The sequence below is a fragment of the Benincasa hispida genome, chromosome 4 (assembly GCF_027475165.1).
Source record: "Benincasa hispida cultivar pf3 chromosome 4, pf3_genome.v1.1, whole genome shotgun sequence".
In the NCBI taxonomy this organism is placed as follows: domain Eukaryota; kingdom Viridiplantae; phylum Streptophyta; class Magnoliopsida; order Cucurbitales; family Cucurbitaceae; genus Benincasa; species Benincasa hispida.
Window position 1 is genome coordinate 61,717,535 of NC_143481.1, and position 4,348 is coordinate 61,721,882.

The 4,348-nt window shown below is 38.2% G+C and overlaps 1 long non-coding RNA gene across 1 annotated transcript; it reads left to right on the forward strand.

The window, feature by feature from the left end:
* The first annotated feature begins 2,105 nt into the window (after window positions 1-2,105).
* LOC120076366 (uncharacterized) lies at window positions 2,106-4,103 on the forward strand. Its single transcript, XR_005481511.2, has 3 exons — window positions 2,106-2,622; window positions 2,997-3,066; window positions 3,859-4,103. It is a non-coding gene; the product is annotated as an uncharacterized LOC120076366 (long non-coding RNA).
* The last annotated feature ends 245 nt before the right edge of the window (window positions 4,104-4,348 follow it).

The following is a 4,348-nucleotide window of genomic DNA, read 5'->3' on the forward strand; positions in this document are numbered from 1 at the left end:
TGAACTTAAGCATGTATATGTGATATACAAGTGGATCATTCCTTAAGTGATAACCTAAATAGGTCTATAGTATAAGGATTAAGGTGGGATACCTAATCTTGGTGACACTACAAACACGGTCCGCTTTGTAGAGGTTTGCAAGTGTTGTAAACTACTACAGATGGTAGATCCTGACCATTCATATAGAGACGTGCGAGCGGGGGTATCCTATACAAAGAATTTGTATAAGACCTGGACCACGAGATGACAAGACTTTGTATATAATTCCATTGATACTAAAGACTTGCATCTAACCTAAACGACCATAGGTGACAACGACCTTGATCCTGAGTGTTTTGAGAACTCCTGCCTTTGAGGGTGGTCCTTTGATTAGTATGGGTGAGAGTAATCAGATTGCCAACTCAACATGCCTATCTTTTTGGGGACTTGTCTGATCTAGGAGCTGGGAACTCAATCCACAAGATGGAATTCATTCTTTTCCCAAAGCAGGGATAAGTAGAGAGATTTCTCTCTTAAAGGCTGATTCCGGGGCTTAAACATAGTGGTCACAACTTCTCTTTGGAAGAGAAGACTCAGTTATAGTAGGACTATGACTTATGTTCATTAGAGGGATCAGTGGTACTTAAGGAGACAGATGTAACTATAGGGGCATGACGGTTATTGGGCGAGTTGTACTTATGAGTGATCTGTGAAGGGTTGTCACACTTCTGATTGATTAAGATGGACACATAATATATTTGTGATAAGAAGAGTTCAGCTGTCGGTCTTTAGTGTAGTGCCTAACAGTTAACGGATAGTAGATCCCGTGACTAAAGAGTTTAGTCAGTTATTCACGTACCGTTGAAGCTTCAAGCTACAGGTCCATAATGTCCCCTTAGTAGCTCAATGAATTCAGTTGAGGATCAGTTCTTGGTGTTAATTTGAAATGTTCAAATTGACAAGAGGTATTTTGATTATATATATGATATAATCGGTATGATATATAAGATATATCTAGTGGAGGATTGATGTAAATGAGATTTACATTAAGTACCATGGAATAGAAAAAGAACTATGATTTATCTATTACATGAGATGAAATAGTAAAACTATAGGTTATAAATATAGTATGATAAGTTGGTTATCATTTATATTTATAATAATATTAATTATTAGATAATTAATTCTTTTTCTTTAATAACCAATTGAGAGGGTGGTTATTGAATTTTCATGATAACCGTGAGTTAAAAAGAAAATTATTTTCCTAATTTTAGTAAGGTTTTTACAAAAGGTTGAAAATTTGATTTTAAGTTTTTTCTCTCGCAAAAAGAAAACTCACGGCGCTTGTCAAGTAAATACGAATTTACTAAGCGACAATGTGTTTTAGTAAACAATCATGTAGTGTTTAGTAGGCGACAGACACCGAGCTAAACGATGAGCTAAACAATCGCTTAGCTTTTGCTAGACAATCACTTTGTTTTAGCTAAATGATTGGGCATCAACCCATGCGATAGGTTTCTGTCTTCTCCTACTTGTCCAATCATATACACAGTTGTTCTTTCCTCCTTCTTCTACCTCAAACCAAGTCCGAACAGAGCCCACCCTCTGGATTCTCACACCAAGAATACCAAGGTAACCTTCTTGGTGGTGTCATACTCAACTCGACACCGTCGAGGTTCTGTGGAGGACATTTGTGTGTTACTGGGGAGTTCATGACCGAGGTGATCGCTGAGGACGAGCGTGAAGTGTTCGTGAAGTGTTATGGTCGTGTTGTCCGAGCGTTCGAGGTTGCTGTGTTCAAGCGTTCGTGAGCAAGGAGCGTGGAGATGAGTCTACAAATGTTTGTAGATTTCGTGTAACACCCTGCATTTTTTTTAGTAATAATGTAATTTCAATAATTTTTATTATTTGAGGGTATTTTTTAAATTTTGGATTTCAAGTGTAATTGCGGGAATTTAATTGTTGATGTTGAAATTATTCAATTTGAAAATTAATAGCATGAATTAATTTCTTTTTGGGAAGGAAAGAAATTTAATAATATAAAGTGGAATAAGGAAAATAATAAAAAAAATAGTTTATTTTATTTCCAATTTAGTTTTATTATTATTTTTTTTAATAAAAAACCCAAATTCCCTTCTCTTCTCCCTCACGCGACCGCAGACCCCCCTCGTTTTTCTTTCCCTGCTCGCCGCCGAACTCGCCAGTCGCCCGTCCTCCTCAGCCCATCATCCAGACCGTCGCTGCCTGAGCCCAATAACTGGTCTCCACTGTCGCTCGCCGTGATCAACCGTAGCCGTCGCGTCGACCCCCCTTCGGCCAATCTCGCCAGCCAACTTCTCCTGCCCAGTGCCGCTCCTTTGCGCGTCATACGAAGCCGACCAGCGCCGCTGCAGCAATCGTTCCTTTTACCAGACGCATCTGCACCCGAGCTACCGTCGCCAGACGCCACTCCTCCTTCAATCGACCAGATCTGTGTCGGATTCACTGCCAGCCGTTAGCTCTGCGGACCGGATTCCTCCTATCGTCGCTGTCGTTGCTTGTGTCGTCATCAGATTTATCAATTTGGATAAGATTTCTGCTGTTTAGGGTTGTTTTCAGTTGATTCTTGACTGCCCTTCCAACTTTGGATTCATGTTCTCGAAGGTATTAAGGTGTTGTTAGGTGAAGTTGGAATTGTTTTAGCAAATTTGGTACGCCTTATATCACACCTTGGGTGAGTTTACCCGGATTTGTATTGCCACCCGGATTTATTTGGCAATACTTGGAGTATGTGTGAATAGGCCTTGGTTTTAATTTTAAAACTTAGTTGTGTTCTTATGTCAAGGTCTTACTTAGAGTTGTTGGTTTCATTTGGTTGTCTGATATTATCTGTGGATTTTCGATTTAGGTAAAGTTAAATTGAAGATCTTTAAATAATTTGGTTGATTGGATTTAGACCCCAAAGATGAGTTTAAAACTTTGGATTTATTATTTTTGGACCAAGGGTGCTAAATTAATATTTGTAATGCATGTTATAGGGTGGATTCAAAGCCTTCCAAGAGTTGTAAGAAGGTTAATTACTTGGATTGATTTGTGACCAAATTTGAGGTAAGTAATCTTACTACTACGGGCTAGACACCAGATATATGCTAGCATAATAGACAAATATCATATCAGAACGATAGCATGATAAACAGATAGGATAGTATGACTAATATGTCCTTGTATGAGAATCTGAAATGTTTATTTGTGCACGTAGATACTTGCATGCTAATAAGAGACGATACTGATTCACTGAGGTTGTATTTGATATAAAGATATTGAGGTGTATATGCATGTTGTATAGCCATGATGTTGAGGTGTATAGGTATATTATGAAACCATATTGTGATAATTGTGATATTAGGGCTGTGATAGTGTCTTTGGGGCTGTGATATGTTATGAATCCATATTGTGATAATTGGGATATTGGGGTTGTGATAGTGTCTTTGCTGATTAGTTAGATGCCCACTAGGCATTGTGTTTCCTTCGGGATTCACCAGATTGTGTTTCCTTCGGGATTCACCAGATCTTGTGTTTCTTTCGGAATTCACTAGATATTGTGTTTCCTTCGGGATTCACCAGGGGTTGTGTTTCCTTCGAGATTCACCAGGGGTTTTGTTTCCTTCGGGATTCACCAGGGGCTGTGTTTCCTTCGGGATTCACCAGAGGTAGTGGGCATACTTAACTACAGTAGGATAGAAACTAGTTTTTCATGTATGTATGTGTCCCATGAGGACTAGAGCAATTTTTATGTTCCACTAGAGGTAGGCATCTAAAGGACATAGATGCCTAGCCCGACCCCAGTAGTGGGGTTACTTACTGAGTATTTTATACTCATTCTTTCTCATGTTGTTTCAGATAACGGTAGAGATGCACCGGTGATTGACAAGCAGAATTCGTGATCGGGCCACTGGGACTAGTTTTATGCTTTCACTCGTGAGATTTAGATTTCTTTTCATGTTTTGCTTAACTTTCAGCTTTAATGTTTGAAACTTATTGTTAAGAATTGTTTTCAGACTTATTTATTAACATTTATTATTTATGGGTACCCTATTGTTATTTTTAATATTTGAATTTAATGAAGGGCTTTTGAACTTACCTTATTTATTTAGCATTTATTTCACCATACAAAGATGTCGTTTAAGTTCCATGCATGTATGTATTTAGTAACGACCTACTTGAGTCCTTCGGTCATTACATTTCGCCTTCTTCATTTGTAGTTGTTCGTGCTATAATTTCTATATTGATTGTATAACTGCATGTTTAGTGTACGACTGTAATTTGTAATGTTCATTCATGATTGTAATTTGGAATGATCTTATTTCCGCTGCTCATGGAAATCTCGAAT